Source organism: Leptodactylus fuscus, chromosome 7 (assembly GCF_031893055.1).
Source record: "Leptodactylus fuscus isolate aLepFus1 chromosome 7, aLepFus1.hap2, whole genome shotgun sequence".
NCBI lineage: Eukaryota > Metazoa > Chordata > Amphibia > Anura > Leptodactylidae > Leptodactylus > Leptodactylus fuscus.
Genome location: NC_134271.1, coordinates 120173447 through 120200999, shown reverse-complemented (window position 1 = coordinate 120200999; position 27553 = coordinate 120173447). Strand labels below are relative to the sequence as shown.

Here is a 27553-nt window from a genome sequence, read left to right as displayed (position 1 = left end):
CATTTAAAATATGTAAAAGAATAATCAAGGATTTTGTTTTCCATAACGAACACCACTCTTGTCAATAGGCAGCGTCTGGTACTGCAGCTCAGCCTCATTGTCCACGGAGAAGTCCTGTGAATTTTCCTTGCAGCACCATCAAAAGGCAAGTGCTGACCATACAAATCAATGGGTAGATTGTACATGCAGGACAGCACAGGTCCTCCAAAGTAAGGGTGCATGCACACTGAGTAACGCCGGGCGTGTATGAGAGCCGTACACGCCGGCATTACGGCAGACTGCCGAACACTTCCCATTCACTTCAATGGGAGCGCTCGTAACAGCGGCGTTTACGAGCGCTCCCATTGAAGTGAATGGGAAGTGTTCGGCAGCCCTGCTGTAACGCCGGCGTGTACGGCTCTCATACACGCCCGGCGTTACTCAGTGTGCATGCACCCTAAGAGACTGTCTTTGGAAACATGCCTTCCAACCCTAATAGGATATGTTATATATTGTATCTAAACTGGATGACCCTTCCAATACTAGGACCTTGTACATAACATTTTTAAGCCATATCACAAAACTTTTCAATGCAATGCAAGTAGCACCTCTATTACATAGTAACCCTATATCAGGACGTTGCTGCCAGTATGTGCTGCCACCTTCTGTCACATATCACTAGTTTTCATAAACCAAATACAAGGACGGTCACCATAGATCTCCTGTCCCAGATGTATACAATGTGGTTATCATCCACGTGCAGCTACGCTATGAAATATTACTACCTCTTGTTAAATAAAACACCAACGGACGACAGTCTGCCACATACAAGCTAGAAGACGCTATGTGGTTCGTAGTATAGGAAGCGTTTCATGGTGTAAGTATTTAGTAATAAAATTATTACGAGGCACAACAACGCGGCTTAAAGTAAAATAAAGTCAGATGAAAAGCTAACCTCGTGTAAAGGGCACCCCAGGAATTTTCATTTTCAACCACATTCGGGATTATAAGGTCTGATTCATGTCTTGCAAAACGTATTACTATTCCCAGTCATCTGGGAAAGGTTAGCATATGGAGAGATTTAGGTTAGTCATATAGACAATGGACCGCCATATAGACACAGTTATGTGCAGGGCCCAGGGAACTTAACAAGAGTAATGAAAATATAGACATCATACTAAATGTCTGTATGTACATAGATACTATGGGACCCCATGTACACAGCCCTTGTTTTGGTGGGTGTGTAATCAGGGGATAGCGTACAGACGCAGTCACACAGATCCAGTAAACCAAGCTGCAAATATGGAATAGGTCCTATTTGCAACTCTGGCCATCTATTCTATTGATAAGGGTCCATATAAAACACAGACTGTAGACGAACGCCACCCATTCAGTTTCCCACTGACCACTGTTGTGTGCATGGGGCCTTATTCAGTTCCTCAGGATCATGGCTGCAGGGATTATTCTCTAGAAACTGCCTTTCCCAGTAGTAACTGCATGGTTGTGGTGAGTTCTACACAAAGGGGGTCCCATATAAACCTGGAGCAGTGCATGTCTAAATAAGGCTGTGTTCACATCTGTCAAGACTTCTCTTTGTGTTATGCTATAGGAATAGGGTTGAGCCGATCTTGAGATTTCAGGATCGTTTTTAAAATCCGATTTTTCAATCACTTTCCAGACAATCCTGATCGTGAAATTTGCTCGTTCACCGATCGGGATCCGATCTTTCCCGATCCTGATCGCTCAACCCTATATAGGAACAGAAATCCAGAAAGGGATGGATCAATCATATGACTGAAAAAAAAAAAAAATCAGATCCCAATGGATCTGTTGGGTATATATACTATGAGTCAGGAATATAAGATGTCATCAGCAACAGCAACAGACCCTGCAAAGTAGAACAACATAGTGTAAGTGGTCCAGCTTTGTAAAGGAGTCTTGTCTAGTGTGCTGAAAGCCTATGAGTACATCACCACATGTGGGAATTGCTGCAGATTCTTATCCAGATCTGCTTCAGAATACAGTTGCATCAGAGTGGATGAGGTTTGCTGAAATTTGTTCATGCTTCAAAAAAATTTCTGGAAATTTCATGGAAACTGATCTATGGTATACAATCCCCAGCAACGCTGATTTGTTGAGGATTTTCTCCATTGACTTACAATGTATAATCATCTTTCTTATCTTGTGTTGTGGTGAGGCTTTCCTTGTATCCCATCTGGTCTCGATTTACTGGATACTTCTAATAATAGCTTGTGTTACCATGCAAGGACTGCAGTCAGTCACAGGTTGAATTTAGGTTGTATTTCCAGTATACATTGTACACACCACATTCACTACTTCATGGCAGTATTTCTTACTGGTAGTGGCCTCTTTCAGTGGGATCTTGTGCCCTACCACGCTGCAGAAAAGTTGTTCTGACAGAGTTCAAAGTGCTGACTTGGCCTCCAAATTTCCCAGATCTTAATCTGTCACATCCCACAAATGCTCAAGGACCCATTTATACATTACAGAACTTAAAGTGTAGCTTACTTTTAAAGAAACTTGACATAAATCAATAGTACAGCGTGTGTACCCGACCAGCCATTGCTTAAATTGGGAAAAAATTATAGGGGGAATGCTCCGCCTCCCCTCATCCTTTTCAGACCCCAGAGTATAATAATTGGAGACCCAGGGGAGGATAAAAACATAAAAAACACTGTTACTTACCTCTCCCTGGCTCAGGCGCACTCCCTGCAGATGTCAACCTTCTTCAATGACGTACAGGACGTCACGTGAGCAGAGGCTTGCATCACGACATATAAGGACGCAAGCCCCTGCCCATGTGATGTCTGGGACTTCACTAAGTAGGCCCGAAGCTTTCTGGAGCCAGGAGAGGTAAATAACTGTGTTTTTTATGTCCCTCTTCAGAGATATTTTACCGGAACGCTGAAAGAGATTTTGCAATCATACTGGAACTGAGTTTGGTCATGTTCCAGCCCAATTTAACCACTGTGACCACCACTACAGGATAGAGATGCTGCGCCACTACTATTAGTTGAAATGGAGAGCCAACAAGACCCCCCCTAGTCATTGCTGTATCTACAGCTGCCCAAATGCTGATCTGTGCAGGGTACAGGTGTTGGACATCCACAGCTCACATACTCATACAACAATAGATTTGGAGCAGGACCCCTTTAATAATTTGTAAGAGACAAAATGGAGACCAGATCCCCAGAAATGCTTGATGATATGACGCACTGTATAAACACTCTGTATTGACCCTGCAGAGGTCACATGTCTCTACACTTGCCTCATTCACAATATACATTGACCGCAGCTAATTGCCATGTTTACATAGGTCTGGCTGCGCAGCTTATGGGAATTTATTCTCAAATTAATTACAGTTTGTACTGCCCTAAGGCATCAGGAATGACTGCAACCCAAATTAGTAAGCGAGCCCAATATATACAACTTCTACATGTGAGGAGCTCCGCACTATAGTGAGAAGCCCACTGACAGAGCTAAGGGCTGCTTGATGGACTGGTCTGCGAAGGTTCTTGTTCAGAGACTGTATATATTTATACAAGTTAATTAAATCACCTTACAGGCGCCACTTTTCTAGAGTAAACAAAGCCAATATCGTCAATAGTCTGGATTCTGTCCTCTTGGGTTTCTTTTTTAAGCCTGAAACAGAATGTCTCTAGGCTTCCTAATGGCAACTCTATACAGGGATAAAATACCCTAATCTCCTATACATTACTAAAGGAGTTGTCCAAGACGTCATGTCTTTTGGAAACTTATGTCTTATACATAGTATAGGTCAGCAGTACCTAATCTTTTGGGGTCTGACACCCAGACCTTACACTGATCTAGCTGCCAAAAGCCATATACAGATGGAGGCAGTTCTCCTCCTATCCAAGTGAATGGGAACAGAACTGCTTCCAACAGTATACACTGTATACCGTATCCGGTAGCTGGATCAGCTGATTGGTTCAGGGTCTGGTTGTCTGTCCCCCACAGATCAGATGCCCATGAGCTATCATGTGCAGGTCCATTTTAACATATTAGTGGATCCCATTTAAAGTTTTCATATCCCCTCGCATAATTTAATGCCCCCTCAAGACCTTGCCACATAATGACCCCCACCCCTCAATGGCCATTCAATAAACATATTACACACAAATTTTTTAAAAAAACAACCCTGTTGGAGACTCCGGATGTAGTAATGTCTCTGGCTTAGGGCTCATCACACCCCCTGCCACAGCTCAGACAACAGCCAGTGTAAGCTTCCCCTCCTGCCTCCACTCTGTAGCCCCCTGAAGAAGCAGGGGCGAAACGGTCCGTCGGGGCTCAGAGTGGAGGTCGCAGCTGGTGAGCAGTGATTTATGTATATGCTTCACATTTTGTCCTATGTAGGTTGGCTTATGTAATACTGGCATGTGTGTGTAACTTTACATTGGTTCTGTTACCTTATATGCTCTTACTATATAGTGGTGATATGGGTATGATCTTTGCAATGCTACAGATATATTTTTTCAATTAAGTGCCCTGATCTTGTGATATTGTGGGCAATAGGAGCCTATTTACATTTATATATACAAAATATTGGGCCTCTCTATACACACATTTATTGTGGCTGTTCTCATCCCCTACACCACTAGCAGATTATACACCTGCTGGAGCTGCTCAGTCCAGTGCGACCTCCACTCTTGTTGTGTGCTTTTAAATGTTTTTATGTGTTTGTTTTCCTGATACCAATATTTTTTACAATTAAAAACATTTTTGTAACAATAAATTTAGATTTAAAATCAAAAGAATTTTTTGTGTTATTTATACATTGATACTTAGTTGGTGCTCTCAGACAACAGCCAGAGCCTGAATGGAGGAGCAGGTAGCTGAACTCTGTGCTCCACCATTGTACTCAACTTTATCCGAGCCCTAAGGACAAAGACCAAGTTGAAATCACTACCTGCCACCTGCTATCCTGCTTAATCCATCTCAGCAGTGGGGTACCCCACTACCACAAGGCCCAATGCAGATGCACCCCTTTCTCTATGGGTAGAGCACCCTTATCATGTGGTTAGGCCATCAGTACACAAAACACATTGGGTCTTATACAGCCCCTTTAATTTATTATTGCATATTTAAATTCAAATAAGGAGGACATGAATGCTAGATTGGCCATTGGATAAGACATATGATTGGTGGGGTTCCCTGGGACAGGGACAGGCACAGCGCTGTCCATGCAAACATGGCTGTGCCTAGTACTACATCTTGTCAACAGTCACCTGATTGAGCCGAGCTGCAGTGTTTGGGTAAACAATACAAAGCGATCAATGGCCTTGGACAGGTTATGGACAGGTGCTGTCAATATAGCGATCTGCTTACTAAAGTATCTATAAAAATCCTGAAGAAATTTTTTACATGCATACCTCTAGTTATAAACAACTTTTAATAAAATAAAACTTTATATAAATGTGAAAGTTTGGATGTTTGTTACTCAATCATGCAAAAACGACTGAACGGATTTGGATGAAATTTGGCACATCGATAGTTTGCAACCTGGATTAACACATATGCTTCTTTTTATGACTTCACTTCACGACTGTTACAAATTTATGTTCATATACTAATTGCACTGTGCTGATGACAGTCCTGGCTTTATCTCTCTATGTAAACACACAGCTAACATTGAGTCCATTGTGAACAAGCCTCTGCATATTATTTGACCTGCTCTAGGCAGTGTTCTCACAAACCTCTTTAATCCTAATTGACAGTTTGCCAATTTTAAACATGGAGGGGCAATCTAATTTGTCACACAATTGTAAAACAATGAGAGCATGCCAAGAACACACTCATTATATGGCGTCCCAGCGAGCTGCTGGGATGCCTGAACAATCACGGTGCGAGGAACAAGTTCAGCGGCAGGACAACTTGAGAGCTGCTGAAACGCTGAAGCAGGCAGTTCATCAACGCCAACTACACAATCACTATATGGTGTCCCAGCAAGCTGCTGAGATGCTGAATCAATCACAGGAGTGGCATGAGGAACGAGTTCAGTGACAGGCCAGCTTGACAGCTGCCAATACGTTGTAGCAGGTGGATCATCAACGCCAACAACACGCTCATTATATGGTGTCCCAGCCAGCTGCTGAGATGCCAGAACAATCACAGGCACAGCATGAGGAACGAGTTCAGTGAAAGGCCAGCTTTACAGCTGCCGAAACACCAGAGCAGGCAAACCATTGATGGCAATAATTTGCTGAATATAGGCGGATCATCGACGCCAACAACCTGCAGACGGGCAGAGGCTAGTATGCCATATGGACAAAAGCAAATGATACTAGTATCTTTTAAAGGATAGCCATTTCCTTATCTTCAATCTGAATGCTTGTTTTCATTGCATTCATCTCCACATGCAGCCTCAAAGCTCTATGGCGAAGGGAGGGGTGGAATAGGCTTCTCCTGCTGGCTGGTTAATTGATTTATTGCCTCATTCTCTGCAGTGTAAGTTCACACTGGGTTTTTTGGTCCGGAACCTGAAGCGGAGGCCGCCTCAGGTTCCAGACCAAAAACCAGGTAGCCAAGGCTGAAAGCTGATGCACTGAACCAGCATCCAGCCGCGCTCTCCGCTCCAGATTAGGCCGAATGAATGGGCCTAGTCCAGAGGAGGGAGTGTTTTCAGGCCGAATCGTGAGGCGACTCGGCCTGAAGAATGAGCACCTCGCTTCTTTTTTCCGGGAGCCGGAAGAATCGGCTCCTGGAAAAAACTCCTGAGCGGCTCCCATTGATTTCAATGGGAGCTGTCTTTTTGGTCAGGATTTTGAGGCGGATACGACCTCAAACTCCTGACCAAAATACTCTGTGTGAACTTACCCTTAAACTACTCAGCATCCACCATCTCTGCTCCAAGTTGGAAGCTCTCTACCATGAAACTCCATATCTCAAATTCCAATCATACAATAATCCCTCAAGCTGGTAGAATGCAGAAAATATAAGATTTCAGATACATTTTAGTCTTCCTCTATTATTTGCCCTGCATTGCATATGTGAAAGGTCCAGATGTCAGCCCCCATTGATCAGATAGAAATAAATCTGATTTATGAAGAGTCAGGAACTGTTAAGTCCTTGAATCAATCCTAAATCACTAATTCCCATGCACATTCAGCACCGACTGCTGCGGAGACCAGCCGATTGGTGGGGGTGTCGAGTAGGACTGTGGAGTCTGACAACAATTTTTTCACAAACCTACTCCAACGACAACACACATAGCCGACAGTCAGTGTCAGTCAGAAGCAGTAAAGCTCCTCTAATTCATTACAAAGCTAGTGATATAATTGCTATAAAAGTAAATAAGTAACAAATTATAAATCTAATTAACTAGAATTATTCATTTTATTTTGAAGCCGATTCAGTTCAGCACAATGCAATGCCATGACATTTGCCTTTGCTACAATGAGACAAACATCCCATGCAGTGTTTTGGCTGCAGATTTACAGAGTATGTACCGTCACATCCAGAGAGCCACACGCTGGAGACCACTGCTCCAGATCACCACCTAGCACAACATGGTGAAGACGAGAGAAAGTGAAGTAGAGTATAATAAGCACAGACATGACAGCAACATCTGCAACAGATAACACCCAACGTATCATTATCCTGAGAGGGAAGACTAGCTTACATATATATAGGTTGTAATGTCTGGAATTTGTTTGCGCGTAGTATTACAGTCAGAAAAGCCAAATCTTGGTTTTATCGAATTGAACCCAAATATCTACAGACCCATGCAGACTACATCATTATAGCTGGCAAGTCTAGTCAGAGAGGACAAGAAACAGCAAAGATCTAAAATAACTTCATATAGCAACTCAGAGGAAAAAACATCATTTTCTACTAGGGAATTTGGAGTTAGTAGAGGGAAATCCACCATTCCCATTCAGGACCCTCATCTATATACAAAGAGCATCTCTTGCTTTGTAGGACCCAGCATACTGTGCAATTCTTACTTTTGCCAGCGGAGGCACTGCAGGAATGCTAAACACTTGAGGGAGCCATACAACAGCAGGGACTACCTCTGCCACACCATGCGTACATTACTTTTTCTCTGCTTGTAGTTCTACAGTGAAGTCAGGGCTGGAGCAATGTATCCACAGCATCTAGTTTGCCAAAAATGGCTGAGAGATTATTCTAGTTCTATAAAGTTATATTTTGCCAAAACCAGGTGGGTGGCAGACAGGGTCGGACTGGGGTGTCTAGGGCCCACCAGTGGAATTATTTTTAGGGGCCCACCGCTAGGACCCCTGTAGATGAGTTGTACAGAGACAGGATGGCTAAAGGTAATATCAGGAGCCTGCTGCTCGCCTGCCATACGATGTACACCACTGCACTACCTAAACCCACTGCTACATCCTGTATGGCAAGAGAGCAGCGTGGCTCCTAGAACTGTCACCATTACCTGTAGCCGCACTGTAATGAAAAAACTCATCTGCAGAGGTCCTGGCTGTTGTATCATCACAGATGTAATATTGATGGTCTATCCTAAGGACAGGCCATCAGTATTAGAAACATGGATAAATTCTTTAAAGATATTGTCCAGGAATTGGAGCAACTCATGTGCTGGGCGGGAGGTTTAAAATAAAAAAGCATATTTACCTGTCCTCAGCAACCCCTTGTCCTCCGCCAGTGTCCATTCAGTCTCGTGCTGGCACCTTCTTGCTGGGAGTCCTGCACCTCATGTGACCACTAAGACAAATTGGGTACAGGATTTCCAGAAATGAGGTGTTGCCATGAGACCGAACAGACAGAGGCGGAGGACAACAGGGTGCTGGGGACAGGTGAATGTGTTGTTTGTTTTGTTTTTGCTCTTTGTTTTCTGTGGCTGAGGTGTAATAATGAGGGATGAATCAGCTGTTTGAGTGAATCGTGGCATCTGTGCAAGCGCCATGACCCCTTCTCTGCTTACACAGTGTCGTACATCTCATAGTGGCCATGTCATGTAACTACAGCCTTGTACTATAAGCGTCTATGTGACAAGGCTGTATTTACATCACATGGTCACTATAAACAGACAGCGTGTGATATAAACAGGCACCATGGCCCCTTCATACAGCTGATCAGGGGGTCACTTATCTCTTATTGATGATTTATTCTGAGGATAGATCATCAATATAAATGAACTGGAAAACTCCTTAATCCTAAGGCCCCACGTGGTGTCCTGCAGCAAAAAAGCGCTGTGGGAAAAAACGCGACCATGACGCATCACGTTTCTTTCCTGCAGCCCTTTGCACAGAAAGTTTGCAGAGCTTTCCTCTGTGTATTTTGTGCTTCAATTATATTGAAACCGCCAGAATTTCCATAGGCATGCTGCAATGTCTAACTCTAAAACCAAGACTGCTTTGGAAATTACAGAATGTATCTTATTTTACCGCAAAGTGTGGATGGGGCCTCATGTGGCGAAAACACCACGGGAAAACCCGACAGTTCCTGCAATGTAAATGAGATTCTAGCAAATCCCATCCACACATTGTGGAAAATTATGTGCAGTGAATATGCTGCGATTTCCAAAACCGTTGGGGTTTTGGAAATCGCCAGAATATCAATTATACCTACGAAAACACTGATGGTTTCCCTAGAGGTGTAATGGAAGCAGAAAGTGAAAAGCGCTGCGGGAAAAAAACACAATGCGTTGCTGCTGCGTTTTTTCCTGCAGCGCTATTTTGTTGCAGTCTGCAACGTGAGGCCTTAGTCTTAATAAAGCCCAATTAATTGCCCCCTCATAGTATGCTCCTGATTCCCCCTGACAAATACTGCACCCCTAATGACCCCTAATATCAATGACCACCCCCTTATGTTCATAATGCCTCCTAATATAACCTCCCCTTGTATTCGTAATGTCCCCTAATAACCCTTATATAAGTGACCCCCCTTATGTCCATAATGCCCCCTCCTTATAATTATAATTTCCCCCTCCCCCTCCCTTGTACTATTAAAATACTCACACCTAAGCTAAAAAAGAGTTATACTCACCTACCTGCGATCCTGATGAACGGAGGTTTCCCACTTTACATCCAAGTGCAGGACGTCTGTGTATCAGCACAGTCCATGTAGTTAAAAATAAGGTATATTAATGGCGGTGCCTGGGCCCAGAGCAGCCGCCATTGATGTAACTAAAGTTTTGTGGGCCTGGGTACAAACTTTTGTCCGCCCCCTATCCCCTTACTAGAGCGAATTCTTGATAGTGGCGGTTATGGGCGCTAAAGCAATATCTCAGATACCTGAAAGACATACAGCTTTAGTAACCACAACTGCAGCTATCAAGAATACGGTGAGCAAGCAGCGCAGTGCCCCACATGTAAGCAATACTGGGACAGTACAACGTGCTCCACAGGGGCCCCCAAACAGTATTACATGCTCCATAGTGACCCCCCAAACAGTATTACGTGCTCCATAGTGACCCCCCAAACAGTATTATGTGCTCCATATTGACCTACCAAACAGTATTATGTGCTCCATAGTGACCCCCCAAATAGTATTACGTGCTCCATAGTGACCCCCAAACATTATTATGTGCTCCACAGGGGCCCCCAAACAGTATTACATGCTCCATAGTGACCCCCATACAGTATTATGTGCTTACCAGTGACCCCCCCCACACACACAGACACAGTATTATATGATCACAGTGCCCATCCCCCCAGAGCCTGAACCCCCCCCCCAATCCCCCCTTCTTGCTCACACAGCCTGCCCCTCCATGTCTCCCCTATTACTCACACAGCCTGCCCCCCATGTCTCCCCTATTACTTACACATGCTGTCTCTTCTCTCCTCCATCAGTCTGTTCCCGGCCGATTCATCTTCCTGTGTAACATTACATTGTTCTATACAATCCGTGTAGCCCCGCCCACATATGACATCATCACAGGTCCTTCACAGTCTGCAGCACGGAGTCTCTCAATCTTCACACAGTGACTTGCCCGGGTGCTGACAGCAGCCCTGGGCAGACGCCTTACCGAATCTCCACTGTCTATTAAAAAAAGGCAGTGGAGGTCCGGTAGGGCCCCATAATGAGGTCTTAACAGTCCAGGCTGGGGCCCACCGGGGGATCCCCCGGTACTCCGGCGGGCCAGTCCGACCCTGGTGGCAGAAATCTGCAGCAAAATGTGTGATGAATCAGTGTTGCATGCAAAGTTCACTGCAAAATCCACCCTACTCCTTGCATTTATTAAAATATCATCCACTCTGTTGCTAGCGTAATACACAGCAGGTTTTCTACCTCCAAATCTAGATGGAAAATTTGCAGGGAATCTGAGTTGTGTGGATGAACCCCAACAAATCTGTCAGCAGCCACGTGGCGATGGATTACAAAAGACTAGAATTATAGTCCAATACTTAATGTATACTGATGTGCAAGTTGTTCTAGTGAGTTTGTGTTAGTCATGCCTGTCTAGTAGGATACAGTACAGCTTCTGCTGTAGCCACAGTGAAAGAAGCAGGGAGGTCATTTAGGCAAACAGCCATCCTCTGCTCCTTGGAAGAGAAAACCGATCAGCATGTACAGTAGCAAAAAAAGGTAAACTTTCTGATACAGACTCCAAGCAATGAGGGAAAAATAAGTTAACATAGATAAGGATCTCACTTCTCCATGCTGCTTTCCTCCTTATCAGGGACAGAGATAGGAACAATCATTTAGGACAGAGCAGCACAGTGGTCAGGTGCATATCTTATTGCATCCCCCTCACTGGAGAGTCTGTAGCAGGTCATCTAACTTTCACTGTTAGAAAAGCTGCTGCCATGCTGAACTTTCTCTCTAAAAAGCAGAAGGAAAGCCTATGTCTGGCCTAAATGACATCCCTGCTCCTTCTTCTTCTGAACAGACAGCAGTCTTACTGGAACCTGTACAGAACTATACATTTTGAACACCGAAGAATTATGATATTTCAGTGAGGAAACATTTTTTTTGTTGTTCAGTTGATTTATTACAATTACAATAAGTAAAGGAAGTGTTTTTGCCTGCTGAAGAAAAAAAATTAAAAACTCCCTGCTGGTATTATTTCTTTCCATCACAGCTTTGTCTAGCCGATTAGCCCTGCACTGTACCGGCATCCCGTCACGGCTAGCCACCCATAATGTTCACACACAGAATGCAAATTCTGCTGTGTGAACATACCCTTACTTTGCTATCTCTGTCAGTCATTAAGTACAGTAAATAGAGCTATGGTCCTATACTACATCCTATTCACATGTGAACCTCTGGTGCCCTCATTCTAGTGACCACTTGAGCCCCCAGAAGTCAGCATCCCCCAGTGATACAAGACATACACTATCCTGTGGATAAAGTGAAGTGCTGTTAGTGGAGAATACCTTCGAGGCCAGGACCGCATGGGGTTTCTTCCTACACCTTTCAACCTTTGGACTGCAAGGGCCGACAACTATGGGAGAACCTTGCGGATTGCTAACCTGCTGCCATCATTCAGTGTGTGGTCCCAGCCTAAGGCTAAGCGGCAGCCAAAAAAACCAGAAGAGACCAAGGTGGGAACACATCACTTTTTTTCCGTAGCACTTTTTTACAGAAAGTTCGCCGTTTTCTCCTATGTGGACTTTCTGCCTCTATTACACCTATACAGAAAATGCCAGCATTTCCGTAGGTATAATTCCCATGCTGCATTTTCCATCACATTAGCCAGAATCCCATCCATTTTGCAGTTACTGTAAAACATGGAGTTTTTGCCGCATTGTTTTACACTCCCTGCATAGTGGATAGGATTCTGGTTAATCTGATCTGCACATTGCAGAAAAAAATATCCAGAACGGAAATGCTGCGGTTTCATAAACCGTTGAGTTTTTGTAACACGCAGCATGTCAATTATACCTATGGAACCGTTTTCTGTATACGCATAATAAGGACAAAAAGTACGCAGAGGAAGACTTTCTGTAGATAGCACTGCTGAAAAAAAAATGCTTTTTGACTGTGGCTCGCTATATAGGGCCTTAGTCTAAAACAAGAAAGCATTGCTTCATTGTGTATGTGATTTCCTGAGCACGCTTACATCAAGTACCAGGTTAGGTAATGCTTACAATACGTTGTATATGTATAGCCTAGAAAGACTATAAAGACTAGATGTATTCCAAAAGTGTCCGCCATAAGTCTGGTATTGGAAATGGTAAACTATGCTTTACAATACATCCCATAAAAACAGGTATTACTTGGGTCAGGCTCTCTTTCCTCTTAAACAATAGGATTCAACGGCATATGTATAGAAATACATAATATGCAGTCACAAAACTCTGGGCTATACAGTGCAATATTTTCCCGATGTATATACAGGACGTACAGACCAAACCCTTATAAATCCGACGTTCCCCTCTTATGTAAGGCTCCGATCACAAAGTCTTCCCTTTCAGCAATATTATACAGATTACAATAACTACATATATTTCTCAGTGTGTCCTATGAACATGGCCAACTAAAACAGAAATACTCAAGACGTTCCGAATCTCCTTGTCTGTCTCTCTCATGCGGACGCAGTTCTGTGAACTTACAGAGGTTTTCATACTGATAACACTTTGTAAGCAGACTATACCGCCATATTAGGGGACGACATAACACAAAAGTCCAATCCACCTATGTAGTGTCATGTCCTGCTTTAGGAGACACTGACAGATAGGAGTTGTGTAAAGGCAGTAAAGGAAACCTCCGACCTTTTGGGTAGGTTTCATATACGGGGCCCTTTTTTATAGTCCCTAGACAGTCATAGAGCAGTTTTATTGGTCTGCTCATATAGATCCCAGAGCTCGAGAGCCCAAGAAATCCATCAATCTAGTGAATTATAGATGACTGCTACAAGAACCTAATCTCTATCAAATACAGTATTAAGCTGAGGTTACACATTGCGGGAAAGCTGCATTTTTTGCACCAAAGCCAAGAGTAGCTTCAAAAGGAATGGAAATGTATAAAAGAACAGACATTGCTAATCCCATCTGCTAAATCTACTCCAGTTTTAGCTAATAAGACCCAACAAAAAACAGCTTTTGTGCAACTTGTAGACGACTACTCACATGATAAATACAGATTGCAGGTGTCAGTGACGTCATGATAACCAGAGGACTTTCATAGATCGGCAAATTCAATGGGACTACATATACACATTGATATCAAGATGATCTGCATTAATATATTAGCAGATGTAGCAGAGTTGTGTTTGTTAGTATTGAGATAGGCTGACTGGTTTGCAAGTAAACCTGCTTAGCCTATAGTATCCAAACGGATCAGATGCAGCAGAGCTGAGTTTGCAAACGCTTCTAGATATACAATACAGGTCTATGAAATATCACATACAATTGTTCCAAATGATCCTCTCCATTGCAAATATGTAGCAGAACTGAATCTGTACCCATATATTATACTGTGATCAATAGGGGGTGAAAACTTCAATACATATCTGTAGTCCTATGTGCATCTCTATATTCAGACTATCAAATGTGCTATCCATATGCCGACTATAAGGGAGGATTCACATATGGAATCATTTTACGCCACTAAACCCAACACAACATTTGCATGTCTTCTATGTGGATTTGCCGTAGACTTGAAGATTTTATCCTTTCCAAAGAGTGAAATCTACATCAAGTCCTCCTCTAAATCAGGCAGATTTATCAGTGGCGTAAAATTACCCTAAGTGTGAATCCACGCCAAGAGCAGATTTGTTGCAGGGATTTCTGAAGACTGTTCCATACAGCTGAACTGGATTTGTCAAGATCTGGACACATGTTGCAGAAACAATCCTGTTCAGATCTATGCTGAAATGCCCAAAATAAATCTGCTGTGTGTGAACACACCATAAAGGAGACAGAAACCTAATTATTTCCTAAATGTTATAGCAAATTGCAATAGATTATATAAATCTAGTTACGGCAGTACATACTGACACTCTCATGTTTGTCAATGTCTGTAAAGCGCTGCGGAATATGATGGCGCTATACAAGGAAGCATAATAATAACTATATGATACAACGTATAACTCTGCCATCTATGTGATCTTTATTGGTCAAATATAAAACATGTCACGATAACGCAAGAGGGCGATTATAAGACGAGAATACTGTTTAGTCTGCACTAATGGAAAATGATTGAATATTAGAATTTATATAATATTATAGATGAACAGACACATAAATGCTTCACCATTACAATATCATTCAATGCTGCAACAGGTTACAATTTCAGCTCTGCTACATCAGTATCCAAATGAATTAGTACTTTCTAGGTATTACATCTGGCCATGTTTCTAAGCACATTTATCCCCAGTCCCTGACTTAGACCTTATTCACACAACAGTTTTTCACAGATCTAACATCCATTAAAAAAAAACAAAAAAAAAACAAAACAGATACATCAATATATTTTTGGCCACATGAGTTATGGAAAGGGCATGAAAGTCTATGAGTGTACAGTATATACACCAGTGTCGTGCATGTATATAGGAACCTAAAGTTATGTAGGTTATGCAAGAAAACCTTTAAGCTGTTTATATATAGATAATACTGTGAAGGAGCCACCGCCATCACTCACCACATCAGGCTGCGTTCACACTTGGGGTTTTCATGCAAACTAATATAGAATTTGCAATACGTTGCCAATGGGAATCCATATAAATAAATGGGATCTAAGACCCCTCTTAATAGGAGCAATGCCCCTTATAGGGCAGGATATATAACTGTACCACAATTTTACACTACAGACAAAATACGCAAGTCCATCATTCATTGAGTTACATCGGCAGCAAATCCCCATCACAGCCTGGCAATTACTAATGTAACAATTCCTGAAAGACATGTAAATCCACCTGAATAAAGCATCAGCAACCAGAGGAGATCTGTCATTGCAAGGATGGGATTTCTTCATGTTCAGCACCAGAGTAACATCTAAATCCTAAAACTGCCCAATGGACATCACAACATGTCAGGTAGTATCAGATAAGATAAGATAATCCTTTAATAGTCCCACCATGGGGAAATTAGAAGGATCTTCTATATACTGGTGATCATGTAGAGCATTAGCACTATATACATATATGTGGGACATATGTAGCACTATATATAGATATACAGCCCATATACATGATAACTAGTCCCATCAAGGTCTCTGCATCAGGTATAGGATAAGACACAATATCTAAAGAGTCACATCTTAGACGTATAAGACAGTGTAGTAAATAAGACAAGTGATATGAAGCAGAACCAGACATTTATTTTACATTACAACATCTGGACTGGGGAAGCAGATAATTCCCCATAGGGATGAGTTAGGTTTGATAGCATTATAGAGGGTCCAAGTGCTGCGGCGGTAATATGGACCCTAATATACCACCATGTTATAGCCTTTTGAAGATTTTTTGGCAAATACATATGAATTTTTTTTTTATACACAATTGTATTTTTGGAAAAAAAAATTTATGTAGAAGTCTATGGAAAATGAAGGTCAAAATTCCATACCAAGAGCATGTTACATTTTGGGAAACAAAAAAAACTCACGCCCCAAGGCTAAAACAGCACAAAGGAAATGCGGTTTATATTCTATCAATGGCTTTCATCAGAAAAAAACAAAATACTTTTCCTAAATAACGCTGTGTGTGAAACCAGTCTTAACACAACACTTATTTTACATAAATTTTTTTTCCATAGGAACCAAAGTAAGCAAAAGTATAGGGAATACCACACTAACATGGACCCTAAAACATTGACGTGTCTTATTAAATTTCTGAACCCAATCTTAAAAATACATGTTAGATTAGCCCATGGTGTCCACTATATACTAGAAGGTATACAGAGCGGTTGTTACCTGTGTGCAGTGTGTGCGGCTCCTGCCTCACAGGACTTGTCTCCTTGCTGTACTGTCCATGCGGAGGAAATCCTTCAGATCCAAGCTACAAATTGTTGCAGATTAGAAAATCAACTCCGGCACTCCAAAAATTAAAAAAAAATAAAAAATATAATTTTATTATGACATCTTAAATGTAAATAATCATGCGGCAATGTATCAAAATTGATCAGACATCACATGTGAGTTAACACCGGAACGTTTCGGTCCCAGATTAGACCTTCATCAGCCGGATGTCTGTAACAGATGACAATATTTACAATAAGATGTCATATACTATAGAATATCCCATAGAGAAATGGCACAAAAATGATAGATCAAAATAAATTCAATTTGTAATAACACAACTATATGCAGATATCATAAAGAAGTAGGTAAAAAATTGGAAACAGGCATTGCCATATAACCCCAGAATCGCTGCGGAATAATAGATACATATACACCTAAATAGTCCCAGTAGTCAAACTAAGTTGAGAAAGCAGAAAACAATAAGAAACATCAAATAGAGTTATCAAGACTAAAGGCATAGGGTTAACCTCACCAAGGTCTGCGCACAGGATCATTCAGTCACCGACTGGAGCACACTACAAGCAGGCAGCCTTATATAGTGCACTGAGATACACCCACCAGTGTCATATGACGCCCTGTACTAGAGATGACATGACACTAGAGGTCTGAGCATGTGCACTGGTTCATCTTATATGTAGATCACTATTGTAGTCTTCTGGATTTAATAGTTAGTACTAGAAGTCTCAGCAACCCTATAAATGATACTTAGACAGCCATGAAGCAAAAAAAAAAAAAGATGGGGATGCAGCGTGCTATCAGATCCTAAGATTGGAAAGCTGTCAGCCATGTGCGTTCAGCAAATCCATTCGAAATCAATATTTGAAATCTTAAAAAACTGATTTTGAACTGTCCAGACTAAAACCCAATGATTTCAATGAGTTTTAAAAGTAATCTGCATGTATCACTTTGCAGGATTCTGTCTTCGTACTAAAAATAAGGATTCCAGACGGAAAGCAACCAAACCGGGTTTTTTAAACATTGAGGTCTAAGGAAAACGGATTAGAAATGGATAGCAATCAGTTTGTGTCCATTTTGCAATCTGTTTTTTCCTCTGCGCATGCTCAGAATGAAGAAGGGGGAAGAAAAAGAAATGGATTGGTCAAAAAAGGACACAAACGAATTACAAACTTACTCTAGGTTCACACCTGCGTTCAGGCTCTCCATTCTATGGTTTCCGTCTTCTGCATGCCAGAAGACGGAAACCATAGACCTGGTCCGACCGTGAGAGGCGGTGAGCGTTTTAGGCTCTCTGCCGCGAAACCGGATCTTTTTATACGGACACAGAGTACTGCATGTCCGACTCTGTGTCCGGATTATAAAACCCGGTTTCGCGGCGAAGAGCGCAAAACGCTCACCGCCGCTCACGGCCGGACAGCTTTCTCACCTATTCAAATGAAGCAAGCCGTCCCCTATCCGGTTTCTCCAGGAATTAGGACGGAAACCCTTGGGCGGACAGAAGACGCTGGTATGAACGCCTGCTTATTCGTCTAAAAAAAAACGGATTCGGGTTTCTGCTGTTTAACCGTTTGGAATCCTTTTTGTACCAAACCGTTTTCTCTTAAAATGGTTTGCAGGCGGACATTTACCAGATGCAGATGTAAACCCAGCCTAATGCAGATTAATCCAGCCCAACATATAGGACAGATATGATCAATAACAACCTATAAGTCTTACTAAGATGTGATTGAAGTGGAAATCAACCAAACAATGACCCAATTCCATTGTAAAGATAGTGCCATCTAAAGTTATATGATACCGTATACGCGGAAATAAGTTCTCAAGAGCTGATCTATAATGAGAATAGAATATAGATAATATTGTTTATATCCACAGCTATGCAGAACAAAGCCCTATATGCTCTAACCACCAATCCTATCAGAAATAAACATATCACATTCACGGGTTAAACGGCCCGGTACCAAAGTGTGTAATGTCCAAATCCAATATGGATCGCACCGTTTCAAAGTTTGAATTCGGTCCCCTACAGGGCAAGGGGAAATGATCCAACACCTGGAATGTCAACTGTGAAAGGAGATCCTAACATAGTGATCATGAAGAATAGTCCCCTCACACCTTATATCCGATTTATGCTTTGATATGCAGGCTTGCACATATTGGGTAGTCTCCCCAAAATATGCGAGACCGCACGGGCACTTCAACAGGTAGACAATGATTCGAGGAACCACAAGTGGGTTAACCCTTAATTCCAATAGATCTAGATGTGTGGGTGTTGAACACTATGTCCCTTGATAATCCTAGTACATTGACCGCACGGCAAACAGTGGAAAGTAGCCCTTTTAGGAGTGTGTAAAAATGTCTGAAATAACTGTTCAGTTAGGGGGCCAATGTCCACACGAACTAGCTTATCCCTAAAGTTTTTACCTAATTTAACCACTTCCGGACCGCCCATAGACTATAAACGTCCGGATAGTGGTTGCCTAGTTCTGACAGGACGTACTGGTACGTCCAATCAGAACACAGTAGCTGCACGGAGATCGTGCAGCTACTGAAACTGGGAGCCGGCTGTAACTTCAGCCGTAGCTCCCAGAGAGAAGACAGGGAAGGTTTATTCTTTTCTCTGCCTTCTCGATTGCTGTGTATACAACGCTCAATGAGCGCTCTATACACGGCTATGGGCGCCGCCATGATACGGCCACCCTCTGACCTGGCAGTCACGTGATCCGCCAAGTTCAGTGTCTTACAAGAGCTGCTGGGTCCTACAGGACCCAGATCAGCTCTGTAAGTCTAAAGAACAGTGTGCAGGAGGTTGGGTTCCTCTTGCAACGGAGGCTAAATGTAGCAGCCTCAGTTATAGGGGAAATCAGCCTCCCTAACAAATAAAAAAAAGTGATCAGATGTCCCCAAAGGTCTTTTATCACCTTATGGGGACACAATCTGAAAAAAAGAAAATAAAATATAATAAAAAAGTTTAAAAAAAAAAAAAAGAAAATAAAATAATTTAAAAAAATAAATAAAATAAAACGCTAATAAAACACCGTTATTAAAGGTTATAGCCCCGCCCCCGACAACACCATACAAAATAAAAATTACCGTAACGGAGACGAAAAACTATTTTATTAAGTTTTTTAGTAGTGCTTTGTGTTATTAAATAAAAAAAATAAATAAAGTGAAGACCAGACACAATTTCCCTCCTATTATGTTTATATTTTACCGATTATAAAAAAAATTAAAACACATACAAAAATGAATACAACATAAAAATAAAGCCCTATGTGTCCCCGAAAAAAGACGCAAAAATTAGTTGAATGAGACATACGAGAAAAATGTTACAGCCCTCAAAACCGCACATACAAAATAAACCTAAAATGTGTCTGGTCCTGGACCACAAATTGGCCCAGTACTGAAGAGGTTAAAACAGGGCATAAAGTGGCTTTGAAATTCAAGTATACCAGGGTAAGCCTTAGATAAAAGTGTTTATGTAAAATCTGATATACCTTCGGTACCACTGGATGCTATGAATTAATGCATGTCATGGCAATTTCTCTCTATGTTTTGGAGAGTCAGATGAACTCACAGAAAATGTCAACTCTTTTGGTAAAGGGACAAAGGATAGGCCCTATCGGAAAACTTCACTAGCATCTCAGATGATCTAGTTTTACGAACAATAGGGTCTGATACAATTCTACGTACATGATGTAACTGTGACCTAGGACGTGAGTATTTGACTGACCTAGGATGACACTTGAAAAATGTAAATGTCCAATTCTATCATTCGGTTTACGGTATAAATCAAAGGACGGGATACCATATTTGTTTAACCTAACTATCATATCAAGAAAACTAATCCCTGTAGTGCTCATATGCATCGCAAAAGAGAAATCAGGTGTCGTATCATTAATGTAGTCATAGAATTCTTGAAGAAGGGAAACGGGTCCCACCTATCTGCAAAAAATGTCACTTACGGTATATAGTGATACCAAACCATCACATAGCTAGTAAATGACTCATGTATATACACATTCCTCCTCCAATTGGGCCATAAATCCATTTGCAAATGGGTGGGGGGCCACATTTGACCCCTCCATTGTACATAGAACTAATCCCCAAAAAGGAAAAAATTTATTTTCCAAAATAAGTGTTAACAAATCAAGACAAAAATATATCTGAATATTTGTTTGTGACGAATAAGTACTGAGAAGATGTTTCATAGCTCCAATACCCAGACCATGTTGTGTTCAAGCCATTTACATTCATGGTGACCAGGATACTGTTGACCAGCAAAATTTCCACCACATTAATTTTGATCAGAAAATCGAAATTGTCTAACAAAAAGGATGGAGTCCAATGGATAAGAGGAGATAGAATCTTATTCAAGTAAATCGCTGAAGCCACAATTGGCCTACCTGGTGGATTATGCCAGTTTTTGTGAACTTTCGGTAAATTATAATAATAAAAAAAAAAAAAAAAGATACTGGAAATTCTGTGGTCAAAAAAGTTTTGGTCTTGGTGTCTATAACATCCAATTGTAAATAATTATGTAGTGTCTCTGAATCTAAAAGTTATCTAAGGGCTACTACAAAAGTTAGTTTTTGTGCCATATTTTATACTAGGCAGATTTTCTAATAAATTGAGCTGAATTTAAAAAAAAAAGCATTGAAGACTTGTTCACAACATGTCTGTGCACACAAGCTGTTAGGGAATTGCCACTGGATTAATTCCAAAAACATTGCAAGAACTGGTAGACACCAGAGAGCAATAGAACAAGTTACCTAAATCTCATGCTTCACTGGGAGATAGGACTAAGGCTATGCAAACAACCCTTAAATATCCCTCCTCAAGTGCTGGTTGGTTCAGAGCTCTGACAGTTAGAGAAAGCTTCATGTGTTGGCACTAGAGATGAGCGAACACTAAAATGTTCGAGGTTCGAAATTCGATTCGAACAGCCGCTCAATGTTCGTGTGTTCGAACGGGTTTCGAACCCCATTATAGTCTATGGGGAACAGATACTCGTTAAGGGGGAAACCCAAATCCGTGTCTGGAGGGTCACCAAGTCCACTATGACACCCCAGGAAATGATGCCAACACCTCTGGAATGACACTGGGACAGCAGGGGAAGCATGTCTGGGGGCATCTAACACACCAAAGACCCTCTATTACCCCAACATCACTGCCTAACAACTACACACTTTCCACATTCAAAAAAACCTCTATCAAAGTGGGAAAATACCTGGAAACCTTCTTTACTCCCCAAATGGATGGACACAAACCCCAATTTAAGCTCAACAAACAGTAACAACCACCCCTTTAAATCACGTTCCCCATGACAACCACAAATGGAATAGGCAATGGGAATTCCAAAAGCCCTCACCCTTAACTGTCATTTTGAGTGTGTGTGTGTGTGTGTGTGTGTGTGTGTGTGTACACACTCAATACCACCTCTCTGACAGTAGGAAAACACCTTGAAACATGTGTATTTGGCACTTGCAGTGAGGAGAGCTTGTCACCAGCAGTGAATTTGGCCCTTGTAGTAAGTTGAGGTTGGCACCAACATTTGTTTTGAAAATCAGGGTGGATTGAGCCTCTAACCAGCAGAGTTTGGGCCAATTCATGGTGGAGGGAGCCTCTAAAAACCCCAGTTTGGACCAATTCATGGTGGAGGGAGCCTCTAAAAACCCCAGTTTGGACCAATTCATGGTGGAGGGAGCCTCTAAAAACCCCAGTTTGGACCAATTCATGTTGGAGGGAGCCTCTAAACAGCCCAGTTTGGACCAATTCATGGTGGAGGGAGCCTCTAAACAGCCCAGTTTGGGCAAATTCATGGTGGAGGGAGCCTCTAAACAACCCAGTTTGGGCAAATTCATGGTGGAGGGAGCCTCTAAAAACCCCAGTTTGGACCAATTCATGGTGGAGGGAGCCTCTAAAAACCCCAGTTTGGACCAATTCATGGTGGAGGGAGCCTCTAAAAACCCCAGTTTGGACCAATCCATGGTGGAGGGAGCCTCTAAACAGCCCAGTTTGGACCAATTCATGGTGGAGGGAGACTCTAAACAGCCCAGTTTGGACCAATTCATGGTGGAGGGAGCCTCTAAAAACCCCAGTTTGGACCAATTCATGGTGGAGGGAGCCTCTAAACAGCCCAGTTTGGGCAAATTCATGGTGGAGGGAGCCTCTAAACAGCCCAGTTTGGGCAAATTCATGGTGGAGGGAGCCTCTAAAAACCCCAGTTTGGACCAATTCATGGTGGAGGGAGCCTCTAAAAACCCCAGTTTGGACCAATTCATGGTGGAGGGAGCCTCTAACTAGCCCAGTTTGGGCAAATTCATGGTGGAGGGAGCCTCTAAAAACCCCAGTTTGGACCAATTCATGGTGGAGGGAGCCTCTAAACAGCCCAGTTTGGGCAAATTCATGGTGGAGGGAGCCTCTAAACAGCCCAGTTTGGGCAAATTCATGGTGGAGGGAGCCTCTAAAAACCCCAGTTTGGACCAATTCATGGTGGAGGGAGCCTCTAAAAACCCCAGTTTGGACCAATTCATGGTGGAGGGAGCCTCTAAAAACCCCAGTTTGGACCAATTCATGGTGGAGGGAGCCTCTAAACAGCCCAGTTTGGACCAATTCATGGTGGAGGGAGCCTCTAAAAACCCCAGTTTGGACCAATTCATGGTGGAGGGAGCCTCTAAAAACCCCAGTTTGGACCAATTCATGGTGGAGGGAGCCTCTAAAAACCCCAGTTTGGACCAATTCATGGTGGAGGGAGCCTCTAAAAACCCCAGTTTGGACCAATTCATGGTGGAGGGAGCCTCTAAACAGCCCAGTTTGGACCAATTCATGGTGGAGGGAGCCTCTAACCAGCAGAGTTGGTGGAAATCAGGGTGGAGGGAGCCTCTAACCAGCAGAGTTGTGGGAAAGCAGGGTGGAGGGAGCCTCTAACCAGCAGAGTTGGTGGAAATCAGGGTGGAGGGAGCCTCTAACCAGCAGAGTTGTGGGAAAGCAATGTGGAGGGAGCCTCTAACCAGCAGAGTTGTGGGAAAGCAGGGTGGAGGGAGCCTCTAACCAGCAGAGTTGTGGGAAAGCAGGGTGGAGGGAGCCTCTAACCAGCAGAGTTGGTGGAAATCAGCGTGGAGGGAGCCTCTAACCAGCAGAGTTGGGGGAAATCAGGGTGGAGGGAGCCTAGTATTAGCAGAATTGTGCAACGCTTATGGTGGATGAGTATGAGGATGCGGAGGAATTGGAGAGGTTGAGTACAGACATGGAGTTTCATGTTGGGGTGCTTTACACAGGTGGGCACAAAAATGAAGGCTCTATCCAGTGGTGGTTCATTTTTATCAAAGTGAGCCGGTCGGCACTCTCAGCTGACAGACGGGTGCGCTTGTCAGTGATGATGCCACCAGCTGCACTGAACACCCTCTCAGATAGGATGCTGGCGGCAGGACAGGACAGCACCTCCAAGGCATATAGGGCAAGTTCAAGCCACAGGTCCAACTTTAACACCCAATACGTGTAGGGCGCAGAGGGGTCGGAGAGGACAGGGCTGTGGTCGGAAAGGTATTCCCGCAACATGCGCCTATACTTCTCACGCCTGGTGACACTAGGACCCTCCGTGGCGGCACTTTGGCGAGGGGGTGCCATCAAGGTGTCCCAGACCTTAGACAGTGTGCCCCTCGTTTGTGTGGACCGGTGAGAACTTGGTTGCCTACTGGAGGAACTGCCCTCCCTGCCGCCGTCACATGCTGGAAATATCTCCATCATATTCTGCACCAATTGCCTGTGGCAAGCATTGATGCGATTGGCCCTCCCCTCTACCGGAATAAAAGACGAGATGTTGTTTTTATACCGGGGGTCAAGGATAGCAAAGATCCAGTACTGGTTGTCCTCCATGATTTTGACAATACGCTTGTCGGTTGTAAAGCACCCCAACATGAACTCAGCCATGTCTGCCACAGTGTTAGTTGGCATGACTCCTCTGGCCCCACCGGAAAGTTCAATCTCCATTTCCTCCTCATCCTCCATGTCTACCCATCCGCGCTGCAACAATGGGACGATTCGAAGTTGCCCGGAAGCCTCCTGTATCACCATCACATCATCGGACAACTCTTCCTCCTCCTCCTCCTCCATTAAACGCAGTGAAGCGGACAGATGTGTGGACCTACTCTCCAGCTGTGACGGATCGGATGCTATCCCTAACTCCTCTGTGTGATCTGAGTTATCCCTGATGTCAATCAGGGATTCTCTCAGAACACACAAGAGCGGGATTGTAAGGCTCACCATCGCATCCTCAGAGCTCACCCTCCTTGTGGACTCCTCAAAGACCCGTAGGATGTCACAAAGGTCTCTCATCCATGGCCACTCATGGATGTGAAACTGAGGCAGCTGACTTTGTGGCACCCTAGGGTTTTGTAGCTGGTATTCCATCAAAGGTCTCTGCTGCTCAACCACTCTATTCAACATCTGAAACGTTGAGTTCCAGCGTGTGGGGACGTCGCACAAAAGCCGGTGTTGTGGCACATGCAGGCGTTGCTGGAGAGATTTTAAGCTAGCAGCGGCTACTGTCGACTTGCGAAAGTGGGCGCACATGCGCCGCACTTTCACCAGTAGCTCTGGAACATTGGGGTAGCTCTTTAGGAAACGTTGCACCACTAGGTTGAAGACATGGGCCAGGCATGGAACATGTTGGAGTCCAGCAAGCTCCAGAGCTGCTACCAGGTTCTGGCCGTTATCACAAACGACCATGCCTGGGCCCAGGTGCAGCGGCTCAAACCATATTGCCGTCTCATCGAGGAGGGCATCCCTCACCTCGGAGGCAGTGTGCTGTCTGTCCCCCAAGCTGATCAGCTTCAGCACAGCCTGCTGACGTCTACCAACGCCAGTGCTGCAACGTTTCCAACTCGTAGCTGGGGTCAATCTAACAGCGGAGGAGGAGGCGGTGGCGGAGGAGGAGGCGGTGGTGGAGGAGGAGGCGGTAGAGGAGGAGGAGGGGGGTGTTCTTCTCGTGTCCCTGCCAGGAATGTTAGGCGGGGAGACGAGGTACACCGGGCCAGTTTGGGAAGCAGTCCCAGCCTCAACTACATTCACCCAGTGTGCCGTCAGTGAAATGTAGCGTCCCTGTCCGCATGCACTTGTCCACGCGTCGGTGGTCAAGTGGACCTTTGTGCAAAGCGCGGAACTAAGGGCCCGCCTGATGTTGAGTGACACGTGCTGGTGCAAGGCGGGGACGGCACACCGGGAGAAGTAGTGACGGCTAGGGACGGCATAGCGAGGTGCCGCAGTTGCCATCAGGTCCAGGAAGGCGGGAGTTTCAACAAGCCGGAACGCCAACATCTCCTGGGCCAGCAGTTTAGCGATGTTGGCGTTCAAGGCTTGCGCGTGTGGGTGGTTAGCAGTGTATTTCTGCCGCCGCTCCAATGTCTGAGAGATGGTGGGTTGTTGTAAAGAAGCGCCTGATGGTGCCTTTGATGGTGCAGGAGAAGGAGATAAGACAGGAACAGGGGAGGATGAGGGAGAAGTCAACAAAGTGGCGGAGGCAGATGAAGTGGTGTCCTGGCTCGTCCTCTGGAGTGCATCGCCAGCACAGTCAGCAGTGGCAGTGGCAGAGGCAGAGGCAGAGGCAGTGGCGTGAACGGCAGGCGGCCTTTGTCCTGCCGTTGCTGCCTGCCACTGATTCCAGTGCTTGGATTCCAAATGACGGCGCATTGAAGTGGTGGACAGGTTGCTCTTCTCAGAGCCCCTAATCAATTTCGAGAGGCAAATTGTGCAGACAACACTATATCTGTCCTCGGCGCATTCCTTGAAAAAACTCCACACCTTCGAGAAACGTGCCCTCGAGGTGGGAGTTTTTCGGGGCTGGGTACGAACTGGAACATCTTGGGAGATTCCGGGTGTGGCCTGGCTTCGCCTAAGCTGCTGACCTCTGCCTCTGCCTCTAGCTACCCTTTTTGGTGCTGCACCTGCCTCAACATCCACACTACTTTCCCCGCTTGACATCCCCCCTGTCCAGGTCGGGTCAGTGTCCTCATCATCCACCACTTCCTCTTCCAACTCCTGTCTCATCTCCTCCTCCCGCACAATGCGCCGGTCAACTGGATGCCCTGACGGCAACTGCGTCACATCATCGTCGATGAGGGTGGGTTGCTGGTCATCCACCACCAAATCGAACGGAGATGGAGGAGACTCTAGTGTTTGAGCATCTGGACACAGATGCTCCTCTGTTAGGTTCGTGGAATCGTGACGTGGAGAGGCAGGTTGAGGGACAATGAAAGGAGCGGAGAACAGCTCTGGGGAGCAGGGACAGTTGGGGTTATTGTTCTGTGAAGCTTGGGAATTTTGGGAGGAAGGAGGACAAGACTGTTGGGTAATAGGAGGAGAGGAGGCAGAGTCTGACTGGCTGCTGGACAATGTGCTGTAAGCGTTCTCTGATAGCCATTGCAAGACCTGTTCCTGGTTCTCGGGCCTACTAAGGTTTGTACCCTGCAGTTTAGTTAATGTGGCAAGCAACCCTGGCACTGTGGAGTGGCGCAATGCTTGCTGCCCCACAGGAGTAGGCACGGGACGCCCTGTGGCTTCACTGCTACCTTGCTCCCCAGAACCATTCCCCCGACCTCGCCCACGGCCTCGTCCACGTCCCTTTCCGGGAGCCTTGCGCATTTTGAATTCCCAGTTAGAAATTGGCACTATATACCAGTAGCAAAAATTGTGG

At 44.1% G+C, this 27553-nt stretch overlaps 1 protein-coding gene across 2 annotated transcripts in view; it reads right to left on the bottom strand.

Annotated features, from left to right (window-relative positions):
* The window catches only part of GREM1 (gremlin 1, DAN family BMP antagonist), a 34342-nt gene extending 16942 nt beyond the window's left edge, over nucleotides 1-17400 (bottom strand). The window contains exons 1-2 of one of the 2 annotated variants that reach the window (XM_075280943.1): nucleotides 17375-17400; nucleotides 16795-16879 (exon numbers count right to left, since the gene is read on the bottom strand). The gene's annotated coding sequence lies outside the window, so the exon portion shown is untranslated. Of the gene's footprint in view, nucleotides 1-16794; nucleotides 16931-17374 lie in introns of those variants that run through there. The other variant, XM_075280942.1, reaches the window with a different exon arrangement.
* Nucleotides 17401-27553: the final 10153 nt, after the last annotated feature.